The sequence below is a fragment of the Pongo abelii genome, chromosome 19, assembly GCF_028885655.2.
Source record: "Pongo abelii isolate AG06213 chromosome 19, NHGRI_mPonAbe1-v2.0_pri, whole genome shotgun sequence".
In the NCBI taxonomy this organism is placed as follows: Eukaryota; Metazoa; Chordata; class Mammalia; order Primates; family Hominidae; genus Pongo; species Pongo abelii.
Window position 1 is genome coordinate 76860083 of NC_072004.2, and position 14528 is coordinate 76874610.

The window sequence follows — 14528 nt, forward strand, 5'->3', positions numbered from 1 at the left end:
TTTGTTCTCATTTTGTCTTGACATTTTACAGACGGGCAAAGTGAGGCCAGGTGAGCAACAGCATCTGTTTTTTGAGACTGAGTCTCACTCTGTCGCACGGGTGATACCAGCTCACTGCAGACTCCACCTCCAGGTTCAAGCAATTCTCCTGCCTCAGCCTCCCGAGTAGCTGGGATTACAGGCGCGCACCACTATACCTGGCTAATTTTTGTGTTTTCAGTAGAGACGGGGTTTCACCATGTTGCCCAAGCTGGTCTCGAACTCCTGGGCTCAAGCGATCCACCTGCCTTGGCCTCCTAAAGTGCTGGGATTACAGGCATGAGCCACTGTGCCCGGCCAGCAAGAACATCCTTAACACAAAGTTGGAGTTGTGGTAAAATGAGGTCCGGATTGGGCAGGCACCAACAGGACTTTGGAAGTATAGCATTGCTCTATTTCCTGACAATTAATGAGGGATACTGTTTATGTTCCCATTTAAAAATTAAGCCTAAAAAATTGAAATTGGGATCCATTTCACAGATGGTCAAATGTCCAAGAAGAAGGGACAGGTGGTCATTAAAATTCAGATAAACAGAGCTCCCAGTGAGCACTGTCTTGGGAGTAGAACTAAGCAGGTAAAGTCACCTTTCTTCTCTGAGCCTCATTCATTAAAAAAAAAAAATCTCTCTATATATATCTTTCTATAGAAATCTCTCAGAGAAGGCCAGGCGTGGTGGCTCAAGCCTGTTATCCCAGGATCTTGGAAGGCTGAGGCGGGTGGATCATCTGAGGTCAGGAGTTCGAGACCAGCTTGGCCAACATGGTGAAACCCCATCTCTACTAAATACAAGAAATTAGCCGGGTGTGGTAGCATACGCCTGTAACACCAGACACTTGGGAGGCTGAGGCAGGAGAATCGCTTGAATCCAGGAGGTGAAGGTTTCAGTGAGCCAAGATCTCCCACTGCACTCCAGCCTGGGCGACAGAGCAAGACTCCCTCTCCAAAAAAAAAAAAAAAAAAAAAAAAAAAAAAGAAGAAAGAAAGAAATATCTCTCAGAGAGATAGATAACACATGTAGCACTCCTACTATGTGCCAGCCACTGTCCACTGTGCTGGGCCCCAGGGATGAAGCAATTAGCAAGACAGGCGGAGTCCCTGCTCTTAAAACACAGAAGACAGATAAACAAGTCATCACTATTCAATGTGTTGAAACTGACAACCCTACTCACCCTGGGCAGTCAAACTCAGTGGCTGGGAGCTAGAGATAGGGAGAACAGGGAGACTTTTTACTCCATTTCTTGTTGCTTTTGAATTCTGAACCATGTGAATGTATTCCTGATCCAAAACAAATAAAAATAAAATGTGATGAGTTGTCACAAGCGGGATGTAGAGTGTGCTTATGGGAACATCAGCAGGGAGAAGGGATACCAACCTGGCCTAGGGGATGTCAGAGAAAGCTTCCCAGAGAAGGGAGAGCCCAGCTACAGCCTGAAGCTTAGGGAGGTGTGGGTCAGGTGGGGAGTTGGAGGGAGAGGGATGCAGGTGTCAATGGAAGTTTATGGTGCTGGATGATAAACACCAACCTTGCAGGGTCACTGGGAGGATTAAAGGTGTCCCCAGAAACTGCCTGGCACACAGGATGTGCTTACTGTATGGTAGCTATTATTATTCCTCAATTATGGTTGCTGTCATTGGCAGAGGCTAGGGAGAGGGGACCCTAAGGCTGCCATGGACTCTACTGATATATTCCTGGGCCTCTGAAAGGCCCTTGGTGACAGGAACTCCTAACACTGCTGTGGCATTTTAAAGTTTACACGAATCCAATCTTGGGTACAGGAGGGCAGAAAGAAGTTTGAAGCTCAGGGTGGCCCACTAAGGGGGGTTCTTGGGCTCTTCTAGAATCAGCTCCCTGTCAAGCACAGGACAAAAACAACCCCACACTGTCTGGTTGCTCATCTTATGTCACAGATCAAGAAATTTCCCCATGCTAGGAAGGGACAGAACTCTCTGTCTGCCCCAGACCCAAGGCAGCAGCATACCGTTCATAGCAATGAAAACCAGTGTTTCTGAGCACCACCAATGCACCTGCTGCTGTGCAAAATGCTTTACCTGGATTTGATTAAATCCTTGACCTCACAACCACCCTACCAGGAGCAAGCTACTGTAATCACTACCCCCACTTTACAGATGAAGAAACTGAGGCATGCAGAGGTTAAGCAACCTGCATGAGTTCACATCGTCAAGCTTTGACTCCAGGTGCCTCTTAGCCCCTTCCTGACCCTAAAGCAGAGCTCTCATGTCTAAAATTTCCTCTGCTTGCCTGCTCAGCTCTTCCCTGCAGCAGGAAGAGAACCGTTTCTTCTGACTCTGCAGAGCCTACTAAGTACAACTCAACCTTTATTCATGTCCTAGACTTAGAACCCATGGTGGCATCAATAAGATTTTGAAAATCTGATTTCCAGAGGGGCCAGATGGTCAGGAGTTGACTATATCTAGATGCAGGATGGGGAGGCAATGAACCAGTCGCTCAGAGATGTCCCCTTCAGAATCAGGACCTCTGAGTATGACTGCCTTAGCCAGGCAGGAAGTGCTTCCCTGGGCGTGGCGGGGGTGGCTCAGCACGTCTGACCCCCGGAGAGCTGTGGGGCCAGCTAGCCACAGGGAAGCAGAGCTGGAGACCATGTCCCCTCTGTCCTTTCTTGGAAGGACCTGGAATTCATGTCTTAACCCATAGCTTCATCATGGCCATGATGGGTCATGGCCATCAGCCCCCAGTTGGCTAAATGGACCTCTGAGTCCTAAAAGTCTAATTAAGACCTCTGACTTCTGTATTCTTGGTCTCCTGTCGTCCATACCTGTGCTGTGATTATTAGAGCATGCCTTTTCTTCCCTCCCAACCCTGGATGGAGGGGGTCCACATAGCCCTCCCTCACCCTCCTTGCCGCAGACACAAGCCCTTGTTTATTCTGAAAGTGTCAGTTGCATTTCATGGACTCCTAAGAGGGACCTTGGACTTCTGACTCCTAGAAAAGAGAAGGCAGCTTCTACCAGCAACCAGGCCCCAGCCTTGCACGCAGGGCTGACATTCTTTATCGATGGACCTCTCCGTGACTTTATTTCTACATCATCTGTAAAATGAGGATCGAGATACTAACACACCTATATCGCAAGGATCACGTTCGTTAAAACAAGTGCTTAGAGTAATGCCTGGCACATTGTCAGCTCTAAACAAGCATTCTCTGCGATTACTATTATTACCGTAAGTATTATCCTCAGCAACCCCTCCCATGCCACCATTTCAGCCCGGCCTGCATCTCCACCCCTGAGGCCCTGCCTCATTCTTGGGTCTGCTCTATGTCTTTTTGTCCCTCGTCCCTCCTCCTCCTCACTCCTCTTCCCTCCCTGCCAGTCCCCCGCTGCTCCTGCAGCCTTGTGCCGACTAATCATGCTGCTGTCAGTTCAGATTAGAGCCCATTACGTTCCTTCATCTCAGCTTAAAATTTTTGTGGTTTCCCAACTCTGCCTAAAATGCTCCACGAGGGACAAGGGCCGTCCAGCTGCAGGGTGCTTCAGGAGGAAGAATTCGGGTCTGTGAGTCCCCTGGTGGGCTTTCCTCCTTTCTGCCAATTCGATAAGAGGCTGGATGGTGGGGAGTGGGCAAAGGGGAGCAGTCCCTCCTGGACTGCCATCAGGAGCTCAGGCCCTGAGACCAGGGAGTGGGAGGTCTTGGCATCCCGGCATCACTGCCTCAGGGTAGACTCATACTGGTGTCGTGTGACAGCACTGCTCTGGGACCACATTTTGGTCACTCCATTTGAGAATTCCCAGGGCTGTGAAATTTTGCAACTGAGAGACTCCTGGCAAAACCACTGTGCTCAGCCCTTGAACTGGGGTCTATCTCCTTCAGCCACAGGCATGGCCTCTCTTTGGGATGGCGTTGTCCATAGTAACCCTTGGACCTTGTCACAAGCCTGCCTTCCATCGGCCCAAGCTCCAAGGATCTCATCGGCCATGGGGTCCCTCAGGAGCCCTGGGCAAAGCTCTCAGGAAGAGACAAAAGCAGGAGCAAGAGGCGCGGGCGGGGGTTGGATGCGAGGAAGGAAGGAAGCCAAGAACCACCCGTTTTAATGCTCATGTTCAGTGGGCCTGGCACTGAGCCAGGACTTTGCCCGCCTCATCCTATTTAATTTCCATTAACAGCCCCTGAGGTAGGTGCACCTATCACCACTTGACAGTTGAGGAAACTGAGGCACAGAGAAATGAAAGGCCCTTTCCCTAGGCTGGAAATGGGAAGAGCAGGATTTTGAATTTAGGTTGCAAAGCACCTGATGGGGAGAGACAGGAGGGGGACCCCTGGCAGCCTCAGGGCTGTCTGGCTAGTCTCAGCCTCTAGAAAATTTGGGTCTGGACCCTGACATTCTGTGTCTGGGTCTTCCTTGTCCTGTGACTTGGGTATTACATGTTAATAATCATATTTAACCTTTGTGTAGCGCATTCCTGTTTACAAAGTGTCTTCTGTGGCCTTTCCTTTTGAGCCTCGCCATAGCCCACAGGGCAGGCAGGGGTGCCTTATCGTCCCCTTTTGCAGATAAGGAAACTGAGGCTCAGAGAGATGAAGCCTCTTGCCAAGGTCACAGATAGAAGATGACCCAACCAGAACCCAAAGCAAGGTCGCCAGGGCCCAGCTGTGCAGTGAGGACACCGCACTCTGACCTCTTTGATGGATGGTCGTCATTCACCCCACCATCTGCAACGTCCTCAGTTGGGCCAAGAGCTGAGAGGCTTCCAAAGGGTACCCAGCCAGGGGCTCTCATCTGGGCCCCTCAAACCTTCTCCCTCCCAAGGCTATCAGTTCAGTTGGGAGGATGTCAGTTTGTCTGTACAGAACACCAGGAAGAAAATTATCACCGCCATGAAATGCTTCCCGTTCCACACGACCTGACAGCCTTCCAGCCAGAAATGTCCTTGCATGTGGCCCAGTTTCATCCTCCCACTAGGTCTGGTCCTTCTTTATCCCCCGACCAGAGGACTCCCCTCTGCAGGGGCTTCAGGAACCCCAGAGCTTTCTTGGCTCCAAACTAAATTGTCTCTGTTTCTAGTGAAGGTTAATGGCAGTCCCTAGAGTTTCCAAGTTCCTCCCTTTACTCTTTTTGTTCTTTTCTTTTTTCTTTTTCTTTTTCTTTTTTTTTTTTTTGAGATGGAGTCTTGCTCTGTCACCTAGCCTGGAGTGCAGTGGTGTGATCTCAGCTCAGTGCAACCTCCACCTCATGGGTTCAAGTGATTCTCCTGCCTCAGCTCTGGAGTAGCTGGGATTACAGGTGTCCGCCACCACGTCCAGCTAATTTTTGTATTTTTAGTAGAGATGGGGTTTCACCACGTTGGCCAGACTGGTCTCGAACTCCTGACCTCAAGTGATCCACCTGCCTCGGCCTCCCAAAGTGCTGGGATTACAGGTGTGAGCCACTGCACAGGCCTCCTCCCTTTATGTTTGGTGGCTGGAAATGTCACACCCCTGCCTAAAAACCCCAGGTAAGTCCCTCAGCTCTTCCCCACCATCCAGCCCACCTTCCCAGACCCACACCTCCAATGCCCCTCAAGGTACACCACAGCCCCATCCCCTGAGCCAAATCACCTGTCTCTGAATGCTGACCACGTTCCCAGTTCTGTGCCTTTGTATGTGCCAGTCCTACTGACAATGACTTTCCTGCCTTCGTCCATCCAATTCACTCCTGCTCAGCCTTAAAGACTCAGCCGTAGAAAGCACTTCCTCTTCTGAACTTCCCCCATCAGACTGTTTTTCCCTTTATGCCTGCGCTAGCATTGTAGGTGTCTGTCCATCTGTCCATCTCTCTCTCTCCCCACACTGGACTGTGAGCTTTCTATGAGCAAGAACTGGCTCTCAGCCACCTCGATTCCTGAAAAAATTCTTCCCCTTCTTTCTTTCCTCCCTCCTCTCCTCTCTCCTTCAATAAATATTTAAACAGTCCTGCAATGTGCCAGGCCAGGTACTGGGGGCTCAGGGATGGACAAAAAAGACATGGTCCTAATTTTCACGGATGTTCAATCTAGTGACTGATGTAGATCATCAAATATACATACAATTGATCAAAAGATTCATCACCACAGTGTAAGTGTCTGTTGAAGAACTGCAGAGTACTGGCTTATGCAGTCCAGGACTACCTGGCCTTTCTTTTTCTTTTCTTTCTTCTTTTTTTTTGAGATGGAGTCTCGCTCTGTTGCCCAGGCTGGAGTGCAGTGGCGCGATCTTGGCACACTGCAACCTCTGCCTCCCGGTTCAAGAATTCTCATGGCTCAGCCTCCTGGGTAGCTGGGATTACAGAAGCATACCACCATGCCTGGCTAATTTTTGTATTGTTAGTAGAGTTGGGTTTTCACCATGTTGGCCAGACTGGTCTCAAACTTCTGACATCAAGTGATCCACCTGCCTCGGCCTCCCAAAGTGCTAGGATTACAGGCATGAGCCACCGCGCTCGGCTACCTGAACTTTCTTAAGAAGTACCTGGTTCTGAGGAGTAGGTTTCTGTATTCAAATCTTTCATAGCAATCCAGCATCATGTTGACTGCCCTCTTGGACAGTGGCCACTGTAGCTTCAGCTTGGGGTCCTTTATGAACTTCTGATCCTTTTTATCTATCTTTGCTCAAACTCGGACCTCAGACCCTTTTTATCTGTCTTTGCCCAGACTCTTTCATTCTCCCCACCAGGCATTTATGGGTCTCTCCTAGGGCAGTCTAACCCAGATCATCTTGGGTGGAGGGTGTCTGCCTGTGGGACAGTGTATATGAGCAGAGTAGGGGAGGCCAAGACCCCCTTGACTTGGGTATCTACATGTCACCTGTAGAATCTCCTCACCATGGGGAGATGTAAGAACAGCCATCGAGTTCCAAGCTGAGGTTGGAATCCTGAAGAAAACAAACTGGAAGGCCCTGGCTTCTAGAGGTGTCTAGAAAGATTGCTGTAACTGTCGGCAAAATAAAGAAGCAAAGAGCCCAATTCATTCTCCTGAGCTAGGGCAGAGCCTGGAAAAAGCCAAGGTGGCCAGGGGCTGAGGGTCCCTGGTGGGGCCAGAGAGTGGATGTCATGCTTCAAGTGGGCGTGGAGGTGTCTTGGTGGACATCTTCATCAAGACACAAACAATGATGCTGAGCACGGGTGGGGTTAGCACAGCTGGCTCACCCATGACTTGGTTTGTAACTCCAGACCAGGATACTCATCCTCTATTTACAGCCAGTGAATTCGCCCCCAAGATTTGGAGAATGCCTGCTGTGACCACGTAGGTGCCGCCCCTGATCGCAGCCAACAAACACCCGTGAAACACCTCAAACATACAAAACACTGTTGGGTTGCGATGGTATAACAAATTCACCCTGGCTTTGTTCTGAGCTAGTCGCCCTGTTCCTTTAATCTCAATACCTTAGGTATAAAGTGCTGAAGATGGAGCCACGCCCTCAATGGACTTGCAACCTCATGGGACTAACTTCACAGCGGGCAATGTGATTGACTGAGTCCCTTTCCTTCTCTGGGCCTTGGGCTCTTGCTCTGTAATAACAAGGGCGGTCAGCCTACCCGACCTTGGGTTTTGCCAGGCCTCATAAGATTCCAATGTAGGTTTACACAGAAGGTCACTGGCTGATGTGCAGGGGTCATTAAGTCCCCCTAAGACAGGTGCCAGGAAACCTACCAATTGGATAATTAGGCTTGCCGCGACCCTACAGCCCTTGAGGGATCAGACGTGGACTTCAGCTGCCCTCCCCATGGGGCGGAAGTGCCGGCACTGCGGGGGTCCCCTGGTGGAATGTGGCTGTGGTGGGTGCTGGGACAGAGGGCTTGGCTGACAGATCTAAGGCTGCCGCCTGCCACCAGGTCTCCGTGGGGCTGCCTGCCGGCCCCCCTCCTGTGGAATGACGAGCTCACTCCCCCCACCTGGCGTTTAATCTTTAATGCAGTCCCAGCTGCCCTCGGGCAGGACCCATCAACCCACCCGCTCTGATAAAAGCGATAATTAGCTCTTTTTCAACTTTTCACTTCTCCCCCCTCCACTCTGATGTGTGAGCATTGGGAGGATTCCAGCTAATGGGCCTGCCCACAGCCAATTCCCGGGCCATGCAGGCCGGAATGCACGGGGTCATTAGCGGGGCCTCCCGGGCAGGGGCCTGTGCTCGGGACGGGACGTGCTCGCCTGCCCGCTCTGGGGCATCCCAGCCACTGGAGAGCCGGCCGGGTCTCGGCAGAGCAGACCTGCCCAGACAGGCCGGATCCCACCTTCCTTGGTGGTGGCCCCTGCCCGCGCCACAGGAAGGTGGCCTTAGGCCCTCCCAGCGCCCGGCTGAGAGGACACAGGGCCATCAGTCCCCAGGCATCGCCCTGCTCCCAGGGCAGACAGCCCAGCCTGGGTTCAGCCACCGGTCAGTGCAGAGGCTGCTGGCTGGGATCCCCCACGCTAGCCGCACAAGTGACTTATAATAACTAACTTGTACATGGAGCCTTACGAAGTGCTTCCAGTTCTGAGGTAGCCACAGCCCAAGGCTTAACCACGCAGGCTCAGGAGCTTGGCTGTACGAGTCAAATCCTAACTTCCCCATTTGTGTTACGAGGATGGAACCTCTCTGTGCCGCAGCTGTCACCCGTGAGGTGGGGTCAGTGGCCGTGGTGCCTACCATGGAGGCTGATGTGAAGATTGAGATGATGCAGTGAAGTACTTGACACGGTGCCTGGCCTGTCTGAGCATTCTGTCCCCGCCATTGTCACTATTTGGTTCTCTCAATAGGCCTCTAGATAATTGCTGTTACCCTGCCATGCAGAGGTTCAGAAAGGTTGTGCCTGGGAATTTCCCAAGTTTTATTTTCTTAATGATAATTGATTTAACCAGTCCTCACAGCAACGTTGCATGGCAGGTCCTGTTACTCCCATTTTGCAGAGAAGCAGCTTCCCCACGGCTCCGTGCTGGTACATGGTGGGTGCAGAAATATTTTCTGCTACTCCAGGAATCTTGCCTTGTTTGGAACCATCTGCTGCTGGGCAAGCCCCTGGTCCTACTGCAGGTGTCTGAGGATCCAGGAGATGAGTGGAGGCAGGGCCTGATCTGAGCTTGAGGGGTGGGAGCCTGGTGCTGGGCAGGGTCTTGAAAGGGAAGCTGGTGGGGGCAGAGGGGGTTCCATCTGGGGATTAAGAAAGACCAAGGCCAGGCCGGGCGCGGTGGCTCATGCCTGTAATCCCAGCACTTTGGGAGGCCAAGGCGGTCAGATCACGAGGTCAGGAGATCGAGACCATCCTGGCTAACATGGTGAAACCCCGTCTCTACTAAAAAAACCAAAAACAGAAAACAAAAAAATTAGCTGGGCCTGGTGGCAGATGCCTGTAATCCCAGCTACTTGGGAGGCTGAGGCAGCAGAATTGCTTGAACCCGGGAGACGGAGGTTGCGGTGAGCCAAGATGACGTCATTGCACTCCAGCCTGGGTGACAGAGTGAGACTCTCTCTCAAAAAAAGAAAAAGAAAGAAAGAGAGAAAGAGAGGAAGGAAGGAAGGAAGGAAGGAAGGAAGGAAGGAAGGAAGGAAGGAAGGAAGAAAGGAAGAAAGAAAGAAAGAAAGAAAGAAAGAAAGAAAGAAAGAAAGAAAGAAAGAAAGAAAGAAAGAAGGAAAGAAAGAAAGGGAAAGAAAGAAAGAGAAAGAAAGAAAGAAAGAAAGAAAGAAAGAAAGAAAGAAAGAAAGAAAAAAAAAAAGAAAGAAAGAAAAAAGAAAGAAAGACCAAGGCCAGGTACTGTGTCAGCTCATGCGTGTAATCCCAGAACTTTGGGAGGCTGAGACGGGATGATTGCTTGAGCCCGGGAGTTTGAGATCAGCCTAGGTGACAGAGTGAGACCCTGTTTCAAACAAACACATTAAAAAAAGACCAAGGTTAGTGCACAGGTCATGAACTGGTCAAGCTCCGTCATGGTCACTCTCAAGGCAAAGCGACAGCTTGGCCCTGCCTATTTCCCTCCATCTGCAGACTATGTGCTGCTTTCTAATGATGTCCTTCCCACCACAAGGCCGTCCTTGCCACTCACTGTCCCCTATTCCTCCTGGATTCCAGTGCTCAAGCAGGAGGGGAGTGTGTGGGGAGAAAGTCACACAACATGGGCCTGGGCCCCTGAGGGCATCTAGGGCTGGACATCCCCCACCAGAGTCCAGGCCAAAAGAAGTCCCCAAATCAACACTATTGGGTCTTACTAGGGCTTTCCAGCTTCAAGTCAAATGCTACAGACCGTGACTCTCCCACAGGTTCCTGAGGGGACTACAGAAGACCCACAAGCTAGTGGGTGTGCCCCTGGAGGAGGTCGCTAGATAAACAGAAAGAGAAGAACTTCAGAAGAGAAAGAATCTGCTGTGACTGCTCGAGTACCAGGAACGCTTGCGCGGCAGCTCAGCAGCACCAGGCAGACTCTGGCTTGGCTCCTCTTCCTTTATTTCTGACCAGCTGCGGCCAACGCCTACGGGCTTGAGACCTAGTTCCAGAAGGCGGCCAGCACCTGGAACTGTGGAGCCTCCATCAGTAATGCCCAGGATCACCAGCACCCAGATTTCCCAGGGCTACCAAAGTCTAGGACCACTGTCTCCAATAGTCATTAGCAGGACCATCGATGCCTAGAATCCGAGGCTACCATTAGCCAAGGTCACCTTCCCCTGGGGTTGTTGACATCTGGAACCACTTGGATCACAGGACATAGGACCTAGAACCCTGGAGGAGCCCACCCAGAGCTGCCATAAACTAGAACTCTAGGTCACCATGAGCCAGTATTGGAGCCATAGAGTCACTGATGTGAAGTCCATCCTTGGACTCACAGTGGATTGAGAAACTTCCTGGGGTGATGGTGCTTGGTGAATGGCTTTTTTTGTGCAGGCTCTGGGTGTACCTTTTTTATTTTATTTTTTGTTTTTTATTTTTTATTTTTGTAGAGATGGGGTCTCACCATCATGTTGCCTAGGCTGGTCTGGAATTCCTGAGCTCAAGCAATCCTCCTACCCCAGCTTCCCCAAGTGCTGGGATTGCAGGTGTGAGCCACCACGCTGGCTACCTTTCTTTATTGACTCTGCTCCATAGCAAAATATCATGGAGACTCCTGAACCCCTTGCTTCTCACCTACCTGGGTCCTGGGTTCTGGCTGTGAACTCTCCAAAGAGGAAACAAGAGGTGTCATGTGGGTGGGTCCTGCACACCCAGGACCAAGGTGAGGACTGCTCAGGGAGGAAGGGGGTACATGGCCTCTAAGGTGGTCTCCTCTTTTTCCAGAAAATACACTGGGAAGTAGGCCAAAGGGTGTCCTGGAGGAGGCTGTGTGAATGTTCCGGAGACAGAGCAGAGCATTACTGGGGATGGATCACGGGGCCTGGGCCATCCTAATTGCATCCCCTCCATCCCACTCACCCAAGGGCCAACCTTTCTCCACATTTTTCAGCGTTGGGCACTACCGTGACCTTGCTGAGATATCCCAAGGAAAATGTGGCAAAGAACTTTTCTCTTTCCACCTCCCACCCTCCCCCAGCCAACAAATAGACGGCCTCAGAGCCTCAAAAACATGCACAGAAAAAGTTCCCAACTGTTAACAACTGAAATCTTAGTAGTATCAACAAATAAATGTTGTACATTTAAAATAATTCCCATGGGATGCCTTGGCCTGCTACCCCAAGGGTTTCCATTGCCAAGTTCAAGGTTGCCCCAGGAAGGGGGCTGCTCAGCTGTTCTCTGCCCGCCCTGGCCATGGCGTCTTCTTATGAGACCTGGCCTCATCTCTGGTCTGATATTATATGTGAGGAGGGCACAGGTAAGACCTGGAGAAGGAAACTCAACTTGGGAATGGAGGAGAGTTAGAGACTAGGGCCAGGAGGAAAGATAGGAAGCAGAGGACGAGGAACGACAGCTGAACAAAAAATGGTGATTCTTGCCTTGGGAATCCTCGAGTTTCAGGTGGAATCCTTGCCTAATGGAGCCAGATTCAACAGAAAGTCAGACAATTGCATATTTCAACAGTAATAATAACCAGTCATAATAACAGCACCTAGCCTCCCTCATACATTGAAACATTCGTCCATTGCTGGTGGGAATGTAAATTGGTGTAACTTCTTTGGAAAACAGGCTGGCAGTTTCTCAAAATGTTAAACATAGAGTTACCATATGACCCAGCAATTGCATTCCTAGGTATTCACCCAAGGGAATTGAAACAAACGTCCATGCAAGAAATTCCATGTGAATGTTCATAGCGGCATTATTCATAATAAGGAAAAGGTGGAAACAACCCAAGTGTCCATCCACTGGTGAATGGATAAACAAATTGTGGTATATTCATACAATGGAATATTATTTGACCATAGAAAGGAATGAAGTACTGACACACGGTTGGGTGCAGTGGCTCACACTCATAATCGCAGCACTGTGGGAGGCTGAGGCAGGCGGGTCACTTGAGCTTAGGAGTTGGAGACCAGCCTGGCCAGTGTGGCAAAAACCCTGCCTCTACTAAAAATACAAAAATAATAATAATAATAATAGCCAGGTATGGTGTCATGTGCCTGTGGTCCCAGATACTTAGGAGGCTGAAGTGGGAGGATGGCTTGAGCCCGGGAGGCAGAGGTTGCAGTGAGCCAATATCATGCCACTGCACTCCAGCCTGGGTGACAGAGCGAGACCCTGCCTCAAAAAAAAAAAAAAAAAAGCAACAAAGAAAAACAAAGTACTGACATTGACACACAGACAACATAAATGAGCCTCGAGAACATAATGCTAAGTGAAAGAAGCCAGACACAAAACACTGCATATTGTATGATTCCATTTATATGAAACGTCCACAATAGAAAAATCCATAGACACAGAAAACAGATTAGTGGTTGCCTAGGACTAAGGGGAGGAGGAAATGGGAGTGATTGCTAGTAGGTATGGGTTTTGGGAGGAGGTAATGAAAAATGCTCTGGAATTAGTGGTGATGGTTGCACAACTCTGTGAATATACACTGAGTACATACAACCCATTGAATTGTATATTTTAATAGGGTGAACTTTATGTAAATTGTATCCCCATAGAACTGTTATTTAGAATATGCTAGGAAATTGTGTTAGGCAGGTTGATTGCTATTGCATTTCATTCTTACAATGACCCCACATGGAATTAAGGAGATATATAGTGGGGGTAGTTAAGGGCACAGACTATTCAGTCAAACTATAGGGGTACAACCTCAGTTCATTCCCCTCTAGTTCAGGGACCTTGGACAAGTCACTCAACCTCCATGAGTCTCAGAGTCCTCATCTGTAGAATGGGCACAAGGATCTGTATCTTATCCACATAGCACAGAGCCTGGGGTACAGGGAGTGCACAGGCATCGGTACTGTTAGATGTAGTAGGAATTCAATAGTAGTACAATTTCACCACCTCCTCCCATCCTTTTATATATATATATATCTTTTATATATATATAAAAGATATATATATATATATTTTTTTTGAGATAGAGTCTCACTCTGTCACCCAGGCTAGAGTGCAGTCACGTGATCTTGGCTCACTGCAGCCTCTGCCTTCCGGGTTCAAGAGATTCTCCTGTCTCAGCCTCCCTAGTAGCTGGGACTAGAGACGTGTATCACCACACCCAGCTAATTTTGTATTTTTAGTAGAGATGAGGTTTCACCGTGTTGGCCAGGCTGGTTTCCAACTCCTGACCTCAAGTGATCCACCTGCCTTGGCCTTCCAAAGTGCTGGGATTGCAGGCATGAGCCACAGTGCCTGGCCCTTTTCTATTTCTTGAGCCCCCTGGAAGCATAATCACCCTTAAAGGATGAGGATGGTGAAGAGTTTGGAGAAGGAGCAGCATTTAGGAAAGAGTCTATACCCGCTTCTCGCATTCAACTCACTCCACTGTGTTCAGCAGTACAGTACAAGGTAGGGTGGGGAGACTATAATAGTAGCTAATCTTTATTAGGCAGTTTGGCAGCAGATGTATGTGTTTTTTTTTTTCTTTCCATGTCATCCCAGAAAGGTGGTTTAGCCTGGAGATACCATTAACTTATTCATTACTGAACACCACCTACGAGCCAAGCTCTGTGCTCTGGGCCCTAAAACAAAGTGGGGATCAAGACAGCCAGGGTCTGGTGCTCAGAGGCCTACATTCGAGTGGGGAGGGGAGGTAGATAAGAAATAAATAAATGAAAAACAATATATTTCCCAACCAGCTGTAATGCAATGGAAATTAATCAAATAAAGGGGGAAGGACTGCCATATATAGACATTAAAGGAAGATTTATCTGAAAAACTGGTTTCTGAGCTAAGATAGGAGGAAGATGTTTGAGGTAGAGGGAACTGAAGTGAAAGTAAGCCCAGCACATTTATTTATTTATTTATTTTTATTTTATTATTATTATTTTTTTAGATGGAGTCTCACTCTGTCACCCAGGCTGAAGTGCAGTGGCGCGATCTCAGCTCACTGCAACCTCTGCCTCCTGGGTTCAAGTGATTCTCCTGTCTCAGCCTCCCAAGCAGCTGAGATTACAGACTTGCACTACCATGCC